At 53.6% G+C, this 16,582-nt stretch overlaps 1 protein-coding gene across 2 annotated transcripts in view; it reads left to right on the forward strand.

The window, feature by feature from the left end:
- The first annotated feature begins 1,016 nt into the window (after positions 1–1,016).
- CDH22 (cadherin 22) overlaps positions 1,017–16,582 on the forward strand; it is an 86,029-nt gene continuing 70,463 nt past the window's right edge. For both annotated transcript variants that reach the window (XM_040609299.1, XM_040609300.1), the window contains exon 1: positions 1,017–1,259. The gene's annotated coding sequence lies outside the window, so the exon portion shown is untranslated. The remainder of the gene's footprint in view (positions 1,260–16,582) is intronic.

Consider the following 16,582-nt stretch of genomic DNA (forward strand, 5'->3'; position numbering starts at 1 on the left):
GAGAGCGTCTTCTCCAGGTAAGATGGGAGAACGTGGACAGTGGAGACTGGAAAATGTCTCGCTGGGGGCTGTTTGCCTGAGTTGTGGCTAAACCCTGACTTGCATGATCACACTTATCAGTCCCAGAATGATACTGCAGCCTCACCAAGCCTTGAGCTTCTTCCCTGTTTCCACCTTCCACCTGTCCTGATCATGCCAAAGGTGGTCTATAAACTTGGCACCCTGCTGCGGGTCCTGCTGCTGTGTGACTCCCCACTGCAGGCAGCAAGCTGTGCAGCTGCCCCTGCCCCTGCGACCCCAGGGTGCTGCTGAGCCCACATGGTACCTGCCATGCTGCGAGCAGGGCTCTGGAGGAGGCACCGGAGACCTGAGGTGGGTGCCGAGGATGCCAGCTGATACGGCCGCCCCGGTGCACCGGTGGTCTGCCAGCCACAGCCCCAGCAGCACCCAGAGCCCCTGCCCAGACCTCCTGCCCAGCTGGCACTGAGCCTCGGGGATCTGGCCCCATGCAGGGGCTGAGGAAGGGTGGGCTGGGGTCGTCCCGGCCCAGAGCTGCGCTGCCATGCACGGAGCGTGTGCGTTCTCAGCCCCGCGTCGGCGCTTGGAGGGGCCAGGCCTGAGGCCGGGGGGGCTCGCTGTGCCGCCGGCACGGGGGCTCGCTCCCTGCCTCCGGGGTGGCCCCGGCCGTTCCCATCGGTCCCGGGGCGGGCACGGCAGCGGGGCCAGCGGTGGCGCGGGGCGGGGGCACCGTAGGGCTGGCTGGCACGGCCGGGCGGGGGAGAGGGCCCGCGCTGGGGGTCCCGGGGCGGGGGGGCAGGCCCCGGAGCCGGGGCCCGAGGCAGGGAGCGGGCTGGTTCCCGCGCCGGGATCCCCGCGGCCGGTTTCTCGGGGAGGCCCCCAGGGCGGGCTGCCCGGGGCCGGTCCCGGGCGGGGACCCGGCGCTGCATTCTCAGAGTCTCCAGCAGAGGCTGGGCTGGGCTGGGCTGGGCTGGGCTGGGCTGGCGGGGAAGGAGGGAAGGAAGGGAGCGAGGGGGAGGAAGGCGGCTCTCGCCGCACATGCATCCCCAGCCACACACCCGCCGCCCGCGCCCCGCCTCGCGCCGTGCCCGCCCGGTGCCAGCAGCCGGCTCCGCTCGCCGCCGCCGGTCGGGGCTGCCGGGGCTGCGGGCCGGGCTGGCGGGGCGCTCCGCCGCGCCGCGCAGGATGCCGCGGGAGGCCAAGCGCCCGGCGCGGGGGAGCCGCCGCGGCCGCCGCCCCAGGTAAGAACCGGCGCGGGCGGCGGGCACGGCTGGGCTTGGCACGGCACGGCACGGCTCGGCACGGCAGGGCTGGGCTCGGCTCGGCACGGCACGGCACGGCTCGCCGGGCGCAGCTCGTTTCGGCGGGCGGCGGGCGGACACCGCGGGGGAGCCCAACTTCGCCGTCTCTCGCCGCTCCGCAAACTTTGCCGCCGCTCGGCGGGGCTGCGGCGGGCGCTCCCCGCAGGTGAGTGCGGGCTGGGCTCTGCCCCCGCCGCCCCGGCACCGCGGGCTCCGGCCGCGGCCGCACCACGCCGGCACCCCGGCGCGCTCCGGGATCGGGGGTGGCGGCGCTGGGCCGCCCCAGCGTGGGAGGGCGGGCGGGACCGGGGAGCTGGCGGCCCTCTGGGGGGGCTGCCGGGGCGCTCCGCCCGCGGACCCCGGGCTCCAGCGCCGGCTCTGTCAGCAGCGGGGTTCGGCATACCCTTCAACGAAAGCGCTTGGGTGCTTGAGGAGCTGCAGTTCTTTTTTAAACCGGTGGTATCTTAAAACGTCCTCTTTGGGCTCCTTCCTACCCAGGAGCAACCTCCCCCCATTTTTCTAACTGAGACCGTAGCCCTGCGTGCCGGTTCCCACAGGGGCTTTGCCTGGGGATGTGTATGGACGTGCAGCCGAGATGCCTGAGGAGTGCTCTCCGGGTCCTCTCAGCAGGCAGGGGGACATTTCTCTTTACAGAGCCATATTTTTCTAACAACAAACTAAAAATAACTGTGCTAAAACTAGCACTTTAGTCATTTAAAATGTGGTTCCCAAACGGCTGCGCACAGGCCTTCTGGGAGCAAGTGCTGCAGCCACCTCTGCTCCTCCTGCGTGCCCGGCTCCAGCCGCTCGCCCAGGCCCCGAGCTGCCGCGCCAGGTGTGCCCGGCGGAGCCTCTTGGGAGCGCATCCCGTGGCAGCCGGGCTCCGGCGGTCGCTCGCAGTGCCAGCAGGGGAAGGAGGGATGCAGTAGACGCCTGTGGTCTCTTTTTTTTTTTTGTTCGGTTTCTGACACTTGTGCCATCCCTTACAATCTGGGGAGATCTGTTGTGTTTTCCTCTTGTTTTGTGCCTGAACGAGACCGGTTACAGGGATGAAGGTGTAGATAGCAGCAAGGGGAGGCAGGCTCAAGAGTTCAGACATTACTACCTAAGGCAGTGCAGTGCATCTCGGGGAAGCCTCTGGACCAAAGACGGCTCAGAAGGATGGCTCCACCAGAGCTTTGGTTCTTCAGAGCTTGCTTGCATGGCCTGAGGAAATAAATGGGGAGATGTCCCTCTCTGTCCTTGCTACTAGGCAGGTACTGTGCTGTTATAATACCACACGTTGCAACAACAGCCAATACCATTGTCTTGCATGCCTCCATGGAAAGCTCAGATGATGGCTGTTTCTTTGGGACCTGTTTCTACCTCTTCAGGGTACCTAACGTCCAGAGAATGGCTGAAGTCTGCAGTCTCTGTACTTTGAGGTCTTGTGCCTGGCTTGGAGCCTGGGCTCTGCCAGGTTTTCCCTTTTGAGACTGGTGGATGCTCTCCACCTCTTTCAGGAGCACTGGGTAAGGAGTATTTGCAGCAAACAGTTATCGGGGTTGGAGATTATGATTCAGATACATCAGTTTTCAAATGCTGAAAATAGCTAGCTTCTGTGGCTTTGGGTATCACATAGCAGGGGGAAATAGAAACAAGAATCTGAAACTGTTTTCCTGTACTGATTGTGTGTTTGTGTTCAAGGCCAAAGGCTGGTTTTGCTGCTCCTTGATGAAATCTCTGAAAATGTTGGCAGTACTCTGAGTGTAGCACAGGGTAGAGCCCACTGAAATCTGAATAAGCCAGCCCAGATTCTGTACTGACTTTTGTATCATGTACATCTCTCTGCTCCAGTGAGGTAGGGGTCAGAGCAAGTGAGGTTTGGTCTCTGTATGAAATGCTGGTTGCTGAATAATACAATGTTGAAATTGATGGGCTTATGAAAGAAAAGGTATGTGCTGTTTCATAGGTAAAAGAGCCAGCTTTGTTCCTGCCAAAAAAAAAAAAAAAAAAGAAGAAGAAAAAAAAGAAAGAAAATGCCCTTTGCTTTTTTGGTGCATTGACACTTCATAATACGATATGGTGATTTCATACCTAGGACAGAGAAGTGGCTACTGAAACAAGGTCAATTTTAAAACTCCTCAAAAGAAGCTGGCAGGTCTCAAAAAAAAAAAAAAAAAGACTGTTGGTAGGTTAAAAATAACAGTCAAAATCCTGTTTTTCCTAGCTCTGTATCAAATAATATTTTCATGATTGAAAATGCAATACCATATTTGAAAAATCCATAGTTCCTTGCTTGTGTGTAAGGAGTCTCAGAATAGGGTCATAATTTACTGTTTGTTGTGTATTTTTTGCACTTTGAAAATGTTATTGAGCTAGCAGGCTTTTTTCCTAGCAAATTTTACTTTTGTGCTCCTAATCTCTAGCTCACCCACGGTAGTAAAATTTGGTTGCAAATATTGTGAGGAATGTTTGTTTGTTTGTTTGAAACCCCTTTTGCTACCCATGGACTTGAATTTCTTTTGAAGGATTAGATTGCTCACAGAAGCTTTGAAACAAAACTGGACTTTACGTGGGATTTGAAAGTACAAGTACAATAATAATACAATATAAAAAAATATTTTTTATATTTTGAAAGCCTGTATTTGAAAAGTAAAGAAAAACAGATTGAAGAAGAAATAGTGTGGTCATACTTGTGTTCTTTTGACATCACGTCGCTAAATAGCATTTGTGTGTAAGAATACAACCATGCATGAATTTGTGTTGGTATCTGTTAACCATGTGGTTATGCAACTGTGTTTGGGTTTCCAAGCAATGACACTGCTCTGCAGATAAGTCCATATATATCCTGAGGCACAGGCCATTTTGAGGGATCTGCTTTTTTGAAAAATTACATGTAAAGATTAGGTGGGTATGAGTCCCAACAACATTCCTTGCCTGAGCTGGTAGGTGGTCACGGTGTACAATGCCTTCCTGTTCACTTTTGTCTCTATCACCAGTCTATTCCATGGCATTTCTTTGCAGGGAAAGGTGGCTGAAGGGGAGGGATGTGCCTCAGACCATTTGTAGCCCTGTGAGCATCCTGCCCTGCACCCTTGGCACCTTTGCTGTCCACAGCTGGCAGGGCTGCCCCCATTTTACCTTGTCTTTGGGTGATGTGTGTGTGTGGTTGTGCCCTGGGCTGCGAGTGAGGGTGCAGAGCTCTGCCGCTTGGATTTGGTTGCTCTAGCATGTGCAGGGCTCATGCCTGAGTGTTCCTGTGAGCCATGCTGCTTGTGAAGCACAGTCCCTGCTCCACCCCTGCAGAAAAGCTGGGTCTTCGTGGCTGGGTTTGGGCAGCAACTTTCTGCCTGTCCACCTTCCCGGCCCCCATGCAGCCCTGGTATATGGGGAGCTCATTTCAGCTGTTTAGACTGGGACTCACCCATTCACCTAGCATGGGTTGAGTGCCCACTAACTGCTCAGCATCATCTGTATATGCAGTTGCATCCAGTTTGTGGGTTAGTTTCTGCTTCAGAAAGCTGAGGAGGGGTCAGTGGAGGGGGTCTCTATTCCTGCCAGTAGCTGCTGCAGAGACCCATCCTCCCAGTTCACAATTTCTTTTTCATTTAATGATCACTTTTTATTATTTTCAAAGTCCATAAAAGGAATACAGCACATTACAGTAATTTTCAGTCTTATCCTTTGCAACAACCCTGTTTTCAGAGACTAGCCCAGACTTTACTTTAGTCTGGCTCTGTGCCTCCTTCATTTTTCTTTCTTGTCATTGTCTTTGTGCCACAGCTGAGTGGAGCTAGATCTGTGTTATCCTGTTGGGGAAGGGTTGTTGGATGGTACTTTAGTGCTGATTCTACAGTGCAATGTCTGGGCTGTGAAAGTGGACATCTTCTTCAGCAGTCTCTGCTTTGCATAATCCCACAAGGCTGGCCGGGGTGCCTGCAGAGGGTGTAGGTTCTTTCTTTTCCTACAGAAGCTGTGGGTCATCTTCTTGGTGGTGCTGTTCCTCTGATCCTCTTGCAGAGTTCTCCCTACAAATGGATGTCTCCAGCTCTTTGACACCATTACGGTACCTTCTCTTTTTCCCTTTGAGGGCCTGTGGGACACTGTGGGCACTGGCATGTGGTAGCTGGCAGCGGGGTGTGGAGCCTGCTGCACCTGCAGAGCTCCCTTTGCTCTTAACATTACCTGGTGCAGGTAAAGCAAACAGGGATACAGGACACTACTAGGAGGTGGGAGCATGAGGAGGGGCCGTTGACTGTACATGGGTTGGTCTGGGGCTGCCTGTGCCTTGGCGGGCTGGGCATGGCTGTTACCTTCAAACTTTGGGTTTCAGGGTGCCTGCTCTGCCACCTCCTCACTGAGCTGCCCTAGCCACGCCGCCGCTGCCCCAGTGCAGGAAGCACGGGCACTGGTACCCGCTGGGGATAGAGGCAGCCCTGGTGCCACCAGGCACTTCTCCCCAGAGGTTCTGTAAGACCTCTTTGAGCAAAAGGTGGAGGACAGACCCTGCTAAACTGAGACCCCTGCCTTGCTCTTCTGGAGAGCAGGGATAAGTGTGCCCTTGGGCATAGGCAAGGCAGCGAGCAAGAGCCGGGTTTGTGCTGGATCATCCACTGCTGCTAAATGTACAAGCAGTGCTGAAAATCAAGGTGCTTTTCAGAAAGTGTCTCCTTTCTGCTGAGTGCCCCATCTCACTAAACACAGGACAGATCACTAAATGCAAGTCAAGGTTATAATACTTATTTAAACATAATGACAATTTTTCACCAAATGGTAACACTTCTTTGGATTTTCAGTCCTGCCCTTCTCTTGCGTGTGGGAGATCTGCACGACCTCCTCTCTGCGTGCTGTGCCCCAGGCTGCTGCCCTGCTTTTACTCACTTCCTTGCCCCTTACTCTGGCTCTGGCAGTGCCATCAACGAGCCTGGAAGAATAAGCCCAGCAGAGTTCGTTCACTTTTGACTCAGAGCTACGCTTCGTAATTTCGGATCTGTTGTGAGAGAGCTGTGCCTTAGCTCCTGCATTGCAGGACTGAGACTCTGGGCAAAGTGCCTGTTAACACTACTATCAAACTGTTGTGCGCAGGGCCTGCTCCACAAACAGAGCAACCATGCCCGTCTCACGTGTCCTGTCACTGCTGTCACCTGTGCTGAATTTGGCCCTGACTAGCTGATGATGGGAGCTGCGGGTGCAATGGAGGTGATGCTGGGCCTGGTGTTTGACAGCAGCAGCCGCAGATCCATGGCTGCCCTGTAGAAGTGTTTAGCCAGGCACTTACCAAGCAGAGCTGAGAGCATCCTGCCCCCTGGCTTGGCAAGCAGTGTGTCAGGGCGAGCCACTGCACAGGGTGAAGTGGTCCTGTGCTCTGGCTACAACAGATGTGTGAGCCTTGCTGGCTGGGAAGCCCTTCCAGGGTACCACGAAAGCAGAACTGTTTGTCCAGCACCCTTTTGCATATACTCCCTACCCCTCTTTGTTGCTCCTCCCTGCTACAGTACTCCTGAGAACACCAAAGGAAAGGAAACAGGGAATCACTCCTCTTGCTGACATTGCCTCACTCACCGCGGCCGCTTCAGGTGGGGTTTTGTTAATCTCTTCTTAACTGCAGCTGGTGGCATTAACAACTGCAGGTGACTTGAAGCTTGAGGACCTCAACTCACCTGAAGCTGTGGATGGCCAGAAGCTTTTTGCAGCCCACGACAGGATGTGAAGGGAGTCGCCATAGAAACATCTTGGGCAATAAATGGGGCCTCAAGAGCTTGGAACTCCTTCTAGCTCTGCCTTCTAGCCTGTGTATGAGTGTGGGTACAGGCAGGCAGTGGCGTGCACGTGGATGGGGAAAGGTGTCCGCACCTAGCAGAGCAAGGACGTGAGACGTTTGGAAACAGTAGCTCCCACAGGATTTAAACACTGCTTTAGTAAGCTAACATTTCCCTGAGGTTTTGACTGCAAAACGGAGTCAGAGCAGGAGTGCGTGATACAGTCCTGACACTGATCTGGCAGGAGAGAACTCATTCTTACAGATGAGCTGTATCCAGTACCTTACGGCACACAGTCCTTCCCATGCATTGCAGCCACATGCTTGTGGGGCCAGCGAGGGAGGCCTTTCCCCTCTGCTGTGCACAGCAACACCTGGGGACTCAGCACAGCTTCTGCGTGTGGCACCTGTCTGTCACTGATCCTCCTTGACCGCTGCTGCCCTTACCTGTGGTTTGGCACTTGGGAGCTTATGGAGGGTGTGAGGCCCCATGCCCACCCGAGAGGCATGGGAGTTGGATACCCTGAGGCACATACCCTCTGCCCCCAGACCCTGGGTCTGCTCCCCTCAGTGCCCTGTTGCTGCCGGCTCTGGCAGACCCTGGCTTCCCCTTGCCGGCTGCTTGCCCACAGGTGGCTTGGGAGAACCTGGGCTTCCTGACAGCGGGCTGCAGTGCAGAGCATTCCTCTGGGTCTGAGTCCCCACACGGGCCAGAGTCAGGAAGGACAGATGAGGACTGGCTACTCCAGAGGCTTAGAAGCCCGCATGTTCTGGCCATCCCAGAACAGAAGGGTGCTGGGGGGGCCTGGGCCAGGCCCTTGCTCTGTTAGCCTCTTTCTGCTGTGGGATGGCTGTTCCCCTGTACAGGGTGCCTTGTGCAAAGACGGTAGCTTTTGTGTGTGCCTGGGGGTGCTGTGCTCCCTTCTCCAGTCCAGCTTCCTCACATCTCTGTCTGTCACACTGGGATTATCTCCCTCTGCTCCTTACTGCAGCTGCTTCCTGGAATCCCAAATCCCCAAAATGCTGTTTCTCCAGTAATCCTTGTCATTAAAAGTGGCTCTAAGCTCAGAGCACCTCCTCCTTTCCACAGCCAGCACCCTGTGACTCTAGAGAGGAATAGTTTGAGATGAGTACACAATAGAAGTGAGCAAATGAGCTTGTTAACCTGCAATGGGGTACTCCCCCCCCCCCCTCCCCCCGACTCCAGAGTCACCTTTGGCCTTGGATCTTTTGGATTTTCACTATTCCATTTTTTAACAATGTGAAAAATGCTTTTTCTCCCCTGTTATGGCTCTGACAAGGCACGTGGCTGTTGGTGACAGTATTGTACATGTGTGGGAGGGGGATCTGTTTCCCCTATCACTGTAGTCTAGAAGGTCGAGGACGTAGAGGTGAGGGATTCCTTCAGCGGCTGGACTTTACCAGCTTTCCGAGCTTGGCTGCCTTCCCACGTACAAAATACAGTTGAACCTTTTGATAGCAGGCAGGTTGGAATAAGCTGAGTGTCAGCAGAGTCCTTAAGAAATTACGTTCCTGTTTAAACTTTTAAAAGTCGGCTGAACACCCGCTGGCTGCAGCAACCCCCGGGCCGTTCCCCAAGGCCACGGTACTTTCTTGCCATAAAGCCCGCTCCGGTGATGCAGTCCGAAGGCAGCTTCGTTGGGCACGCTCACCCGCGCTGCAGCGGGAGCCGGCGCCCCTTCCCCCGGCGGCCCCGGGCCGGCTCCGGCTTCCCCCGGCTGCGGGGGCGGGCGGGGGGCTCCGCTGGGGCCGCGTGCCGGCAGAGGGAGCCACGCAGCCTCCTTCGTATGCACAGCCTGGCACGCCAATTAGCGGATTAATTTGAAAGGTGGTGTGAGAGATGAGATGAGAACCGGGATCCTCCACCGGGCGATGGTTCAGCTGGTCTCACTGGGGCTGAGAAGTGACCGTGTCCTTCCCAAACCCCTCCTCTCTGCATTGCCACCCGAGTTCATCTCTCGAGCAGACCCTGGGGGGGGTGTGGGTGATCTGGCCCAGCTTCTTCTGGTGGCCGCGCGACATGTTAACAGCCTCTGCAGTGGGTTGATGCCCACGCCTTGGCCAGCTGGGTGTGTGGGCAGTGGACAAGCCACAGGCACACAACGGACCGGGGCTGCGACTGTGAGCCTCCACGGGCTGTGGGATGGGAGACCAGGGACTGTGGCTCACCCTGCAGATGTAGACGTGGCCTTGCTCTGCCTTGCCTAGGACTTGGTAATGGATTAGCTAAGGCAGAGCTTGTGAGCAGGAGCTGTGGTTGTGTAGTCTGACATCGTTAGTCCTGCCCAGAGGACTGACTGTTGTGCTGGCAGACGGTGCTGCTCCTTTCCTTGGTACCACAAAGCAATTGAGGCATGAAGTGAAATGCAAGTACTGAACCTTCCCCCCAGCTGGAGTAGCAACCACAGGTGAGCGTTTATGGATTTTTGTCTGAAAAAGCTGTTTACATTTTTGTGCAAAGGGGAGGCTCATGTTTGGCTGGGAAGGATGCTGGAACCATCAGTTCAGGCTTGAATTGGTTTTGCACCTAGGGTGCAGAAGTGCTTTGGTAGTTGTGGGGGGCGGGGAGGCATGGTTCACTGGGAGGTGACGGCAGCCAGGTGAGCTGGTGGTGCTGGGCTGCTCCAGGACAGGAGCTGTGAGCTCACATCACAGGACTGAGAGGCTTGAAGCGTTGGGTTGCGCTAGGAGAGCAGCAGCTTCTCACTGTGCTGTGGCTGGTGCCTCCTGGGGAATGCATGGGGACAGGGTCAGCCTGCCTTCCCCTGCGCAGCAGGAGTGCGGCTGGCAGCAGTGCTGCCCTGCGTTTGGGGACTGCCGTGGGTTAACCCTGGTAAGCAGCTGAGTACCACACAGCTGCTTGCTTACTCCCTCTCTCCCAAGTGGGGCGGGGAAGAGGAAAGGAAGAGTAAAAGCAAGAAAACTTGGGGTCAAGATAAAAATGTTTTCATATGTGAAGAAGTGGAAGAGGACAGAAAGAAAACACAAGGGGTACAATGGCAAACACACAGTGCATTCCTTGGGTAGATTGATGCCCAGCCAGTTCTGAGCAAAAGGTGTCTGACCTCCTTGAGCTCCCTCCTGTCCCTTTTTATTGCTGAGCACGATGTTAGACGGCATGGGATATCTCTCCGGTTAATTTGGGTCTTCCGCCTGGTTGTGTCCCCTCCCAACCTCTTGTGCACCCCCAATTCAGTTACTGGGGCATGGCATAGTGGAAAAAAGAAAGCCTTGATACTGTGCAAACACTGTTTGGCAACAGCTAAAACATTAGTGTTATCAGCATTGTTTTGGTCACAAATCTAAAACACGGCACTGTCTAAGCTGCCATGAAGCAAATTAACTCCGTCCCAGCCAGACTCAGTACAGGGACTGTTAAACACCTTTTATTGCATGCCCCTTTGGGGTGCCTGGTGCCCTTTGCAAAAGGACCCTTGTTAGACCTGGGCAGTGCAGTGAGAGATGTGGCCTCTGTCCTGTTGATCTGATGGCAAAGGCACACTTAAAGGCATGCCACTGCCTGTGATGCTGCCAAGCATGTGTTTTTTCTGTTGTGAGAAGCTGGAGAGATAACTGAGTGCTGGAAAGCAAGCCTCATGGAGCAGGGCTGCATGTGTGCAGTGAGTTGGTAGCTCATCTGGTGTAAATTAGCCTCAGTCCACCACAGTGGTGGAGCTGGCAGGACAGGATCTGACCTGTGACTGCTCTGTGGCTGTGGCTGCTGCTGAGTATCTCCCTTCAGCTCCTGGGTACAGACACCAGTCAGGTTTGGTGCTTCTAGGGAGGCCTTTTCCAAACCTTAGGCTGTCCCAGAACATCCTGCAGCTGAGTCTGTTGCATACACCAAGCGCCGTCCTGGTTGTGAAAAGCTGCTGTGAAGTAGAAATGAGAGGGAGGGACCATGAAGCACCAGGCTGGAAGGCCTTTTCTTTAAACCACAGCTGAGCTGGGCTTAGGCAGAGGTAGGACACAATGTCTGGCCCTGGCTTCCACAAGGCAGCACGTGCGTTTCCCTTGTGAGCAATCAAAGGCTGGTACTGAGATTCATCTCTATCTTTTTTATATCTAGTCCATCACTGTGCTATCTGGTGCCTCCCAAGTATATTTAGAAATAGCAATGACAATTTTTCTTTCTCCTTTTCTAGCTGGTGCGTCAAGCGTTTGATAAGTTTATATGTTTTATATGGTATTGTGTGTAAGATCTGTCTGTGCCTCTGCACTAAGATGAGGAGAAGCTGTCTCATGAGCTAATGCTTTCGGTGCACCCCACCGTGGGCTGAGGAGTGCACAGATGCAGTGCTTGTGTCTGGCTCAGTCCTGAACCTCTCAAAAGTTTGCTATCAGCCCTGCTCAGGGCAGCTGTGTGTTGTTACTCTGATTTTGAATCATGACACAGTGCACAGTGACTGCATGTTCAGGTGTGAGTTTTGATGTCGGTTCACTGTGAGGTCTGATGGGAGTGGTGAGTGGCAAGAGATGTGTACAGCTCCGAGCCCAGCATGGGGGAGAATGGCTTTTTGGCTGGAGACTGCTTGGCTTTGGATGCCCAGACTCTGCCTGAGGCTGCTGCCAGCCCAGCAGCCTGAGAAAGGTGGTTATTTGGAGGACAGGACACAAAAGAGTGTGTGTGTTTGCATTGCAGCAGGGCTCCCAGTTGACAGCCAGTCCAATATTTACCTCCTGTGGTGTCAGAAGTGGTGGGAGCCTGGAGACTGGTCTGGCAACACCCAGGGGAATAGCACAGCATGGCTGGAGTAAGGGTGCATGTGCAATTCAGGATTTCAGCACTTCTGCATCTGGCTGCTTGGTTAGGGGTGGTGGGCTCTGGATGGACCTGCTTGGGCACACACAAGGGACTTTGGGGCCATGTATGTGAATTCTAATGTGATTGTCATCAAATGAGCAAGAGGGGAGCATCAAGAGGGAAGAGGAAGCAGAACAGCCTAGGGAATAAGGGGAGAGACAGCAAGGGTCTGCAGCGTAGTGGCAGAGAGAGCAGGATGCAGATGAACGAGGTGTGAGGATGACAAAGCAAGCCATGTTTGCATGTGGGAACATGGGAGTGTGTGTGTGTGCTGCCAGTTCTTCTCCTCTCAAGCATTGGGGAAGGGGTGGCCACTCCTGATGAGAGTACTCAGAGCCAGCTTCTTGCCATTTGTTTTGGTTGTGAAGATCTTTCACTGTCACCAGTGCTGAGTGGCTGTTGGGCTGTGTGCTGGATGGAGAGAATTAGGTCACAGGAGTTCTGCATGTGCGCTGGGGCTTTCTAGGGGAAGCCCCTTGCTGAAGCAGAGCAAGGCTGCAAACATGCAGTGGGTCTGAAGGACTTGGAGCTGCAAATTACTGCACCTGCCCATGTGGGTTTCCATGCCCCCTCCTGTATGCATGCATACTCACGTGTTCCAGCACGTTCCTGCTTGCTCACGTGTATGCATATCTCTCCTTGGCTCTATTCTTTCACATGCACTTTGTCCATTTGCTTTTCTGTCCTCCCTGTTGCTACTGTAAGCTTGCTCTCTTTCTCCCTTTGTTCCCTGGGCTGCTTTGCTGTCTCTTACTTCGCCATATCCCTCTTTATTTCTTTTGATAATAACAGTAGAACCTACATACAAGGCTCCAAGGTCCCTACTTTGTGCAGATACGTCAGGAAAGACCCTTCAAAGCTTGTGTGCCGGAGAGAGAAGATTCTCAGTCTCACTATTGCCAGGAGTGGCAGAAGCAAAGGGGTTTGTCTGTGAAATGTGACCTGTACAAAACCCCACAGTGTGCCTTGTGTCCATCCTGGAATGTCAGCGTGAACATGCCCATCTTGTTTGATGGAGTTGTACACCAAAGCCCTGAACCTTTACACCTGATTGAGGATTTGGCCAATTAGTCTCCCTTTATCACTTGTGCTGAGCAGAGTGGTTGTTCCCAGAGCTCCTAGTCTGTTCCTTCCTCATTGTGCCACTGGTTTGGTAGTGATATTAAAGCGAAGCTACTTGTGGATTCTGTTCTAGTCTGCTGTGCTCACGTGCTTCAAGCTTTCAGAAATGTTCTCCTTTTCAACTGCAATTTGCACATTTGGCCTCTGCTGAGAGCTGATGCTTCAATGGGATGCTGAAGTCTGGTGGTTGGAAAGCAGCGTTTCTAGTGACACACTGAGGCTGTCTTGTTTTGCATTTGTGGTGCCCACTGTATCTCCCTTGCTTGGAGGTCCTATGTGGCTGCTGGGTGCCTGTCCCCATACTGCAAATACAATGCAGGAGGGGGCGGAGGAGGCATCGAGATATTTTATTTTACCTGACAAAGTGGTCGGAGTTTCTTGCAGAGGGAAGGCAGTACCATATCTAGCTTGCAGAATCATATGCAGAAACCTAGGGTGTTCTCGTTGATTTGCCATAAGGACATGGCTCTGCAGTGCTACTCTATCATGATATCAGTGATTCAGACTCTAGCTAAGGAAGGGCTCTGAAATCAGGAGACAGATTTAAGACTTTAATTTTTTCCTCTTAAAGTCCTCCAAGAAATGTGTATCCTCTCTGTAGTGGTCTCTCTCAGCTTTGTTTAGCCATACTCCACAGTTTTCTGATGGTTGCTTCCAATTTGGCGCTCTCAGAGGAGAACCTTTTGTTTTGCCTGTGTCGATGCTTGTATCCTGAATCTTCTTGCTGAGAACTGGATTTGGGAAAAAGCGAGCAGCAGGCAGTAAAAGTGGAAGCCATCACCTGTTCCTGGAGTTTGCTGCTGTCTGCAGCCCTTTTGATTTATACACAGCAAAGACCATTTCGACATACTTGCTTACCCTGTGTGTTCTCTTTGAGCAGCATGACCCATATGTGGTGTCGTAGCTCAAGAACAGTAAAATGAAACCGGGGGTTGGGTGTAGCTGCAGGACCCTCAGTTCTTGTGTCTTTGCAGTAAAGGGCAGGAGCAGGGAGGCTGGAAAGCCCACCCTGGGCACTGCTGGCCGCTGTGGAGCCTTTTTGCTTGTATTAATGTTAGTAGCTGTATTGGGACTGGCTGCCAGCTGGACCATCTCCTCCTCTCTTTGGGCAAGGTGTCTCAGAGAGCCTGAACACCCTTTACAAGAAGCTTTGTGTCTCCTGAGCCACAGAACTGGGGGTTGATGTCATTTGCTGACACAGCAGCAGCATTGGCAACTCCCTTTGGGTCCTAGGCGTGAAGATTTTGGGAATACAGACTGGGAGTGCCTGCCTGTCCGTGCTGGCAGCAGACAGCAAAGCAGGGGGCTCCCAGAGCTGGTGGCCAGGATCCCTCTCGATGAGGTGTCTAGTCCCATCCCAGGCTCATCACCCTGCATGAGGGGAATGGGTGGTTTGCCAGTGTTAGCTGTTGCTGCCCTTAGATCTGCCCATGGCATTTAGAGCTCTCATCTGCTCAGGGCTGCTACACACATGCCTGCAGCTCTCAGGAGAGACCCTGATAGCCAAGGTGGAGGAGGAGAGTGATTCCTCCCTGGACAAGGCACGCTAGCGAAAAATAAACCCGATCTGGTCAGGTGAAGTCTTTGAACAGCACCTGTAAGTACTAACAGGGCTGGTCTGTGGTGGCTGCCTCTCCAAGGGTCCGTGTCCCTGGGACAGGAGCTGTTTGCAGTGCAGAGAGTGGCAGGCATTGTGCTTGCGGGGGTGGGGTGGGGGGCGAGCAGTTCGATGGAGCTGGCAGGACAGGGAAGGCCTGTGTCTAGCCGGTACAGGGCACGCTCCCTGGGCAGACAGAACAGAAATGCGGCAGGGCCCTGTTGTAGCCTTTACCGGTGTGTGCTGGAAGAGCCAGGATCTGCCTTTCCTTAAGGGGAGGTGAGACGACCAGCACTCCTCACCTCTGTGCACAGGGCGAGGGCTGGCCTGCCTCTCCTCGAACTGCCCCATTGCTCCTGGTCTACAAACTCTTCTCCTCTTGCTAGTGAATATTAGTATGCAGTTTGTGGAACGGGCTATGCAATTAACACAAAGGTACAGTCATTCATTCTGACTGGAGGACTCATGGGATCAGATGTACTGGGGATAGGAAGCGGAGGCTTTCTGCTGGGAAAGAATGTCACAGCACAGCGGACACAGAAATGAAAAGCTATTAATAATGATCCCGGAACTTCACTTCCATCAGCTGTTTATTTAAAGGTGCTCAGTATTCAAAGCCTCCTGATTTATGTGGGCAATAACACTCACAGTCCTGGGATCACTTTTTTAAGCAAGGCTAATGGGGTGAAACCATCATACTGCGACAGTAGAGATCAAGCTGGGAAAATGATACTGGAGAGAAAAATAAACTATTGCTTAGATTATCCAGGAGCTACACAGGGCTGGGAGTTGGTGTGGGCTCCCTGCTCTTCCAGCATTTATTAAGGCTTTTACTTCCTTTTTTCTTGTTCTTTGTGAACAGGATTTACTGGGCATGGAAGGATATAAAAATTTGATTCTACCAGACAGGATGCTAAAAGCTTCTGGTTTTGCATTCAAGTGAAGTTTTTTTCCGTAGTGCAGCCATGTGTAGCTGTGCTGCAAGCAAAGCCCTGGGGGAGACAGCTTCCCCATCCTTCTCTCCAGGGGTTCCCGTCCTCACTGGGGTGGTTCCTGAGGGACTGGTCCCTTCAGGCAAAGGGAATGCTGGCCTCTTCTGTCTGTTGCTTGGGGCTTGCTTGCGTGGCTGTGTTATCAGGGCAGCTCTGCCCTTGGTGTGTGTGGGGAGGAGCAGTGGTGAAATGTTCAGGGCTGTGGCAAGGAGAGGGAGAAGGGCCTCTCTGCTCTGGGGGGAGGCCAGTTCCATGCAGATTCTCTTATCCGGGCTGTTTGCCCTGGTAGTGTCAGTGGGCATGGCTTGGTGGGGCCATGGGTGCTGGGCCAGCACTGATGAATTTGGCCCAAACTCGTGACATTTACCTCCTGCAGCGGGGAGGCTGGGGTGTGAGCACTAGAAGGGCTTGGGGCAGGAGGAACAAGAGAGCGCCGAGCCACTTCCCTCTGAGTCAGCCAAGCAAGCCCTTGGGGGATGATAGTTGGATTCACCAGCACCCTCTGGATACCTGGCAATGCACGGGAGGAGTGCGGAATGTTGGCCATCCAGAATACACATGACCTCATGGTATCTGCAAGACAGTGAGCAGCTTTCGGCAAGAGCTGCCTGTTTGTACTGGGGCAGTCACTGTGCTGTGGTGCCGACCGTTGTGGTTTGTGTTGCTCTGGACAGGGTCTGACTCCTGGGACACGATTCAAAGTGCTGTGCATCATCAGAAGCTATCAATGGTGATAGAATTAGTAGAATGAAGTAAATAATTCCAAATAAATAATGCATCTGTCATTAACGATCAGATACAAAATTTAGCCTATTGCAGTTGTCTGCAGGTTGCCTACAAGGGGGTTTAATCTTTTAACCTGTTACAGGCTGGAGAAAGCCTTTATCTACAGGTTGCTGGTGAACGGTGTGCTGTGAGGATTGCTCGCTTAGAGACCTGACCCATCTGCTCCAGCACGTAGGGCCCTGGCCCAGCAAGAGGGTCAAA

Source organism: Falco naumanni, chromosome 10 (assembly GCF_017639655.2).
Source record: "Falco naumanni isolate bFalNau1 chromosome 10, bFalNau1.pat, whole genome shotgun sequence".
Lineage (NCBI taxonomy): Eukaryota > Metazoa > Chordata > Aves > Falconiformes > Falconidae > Falco > Falco naumanni.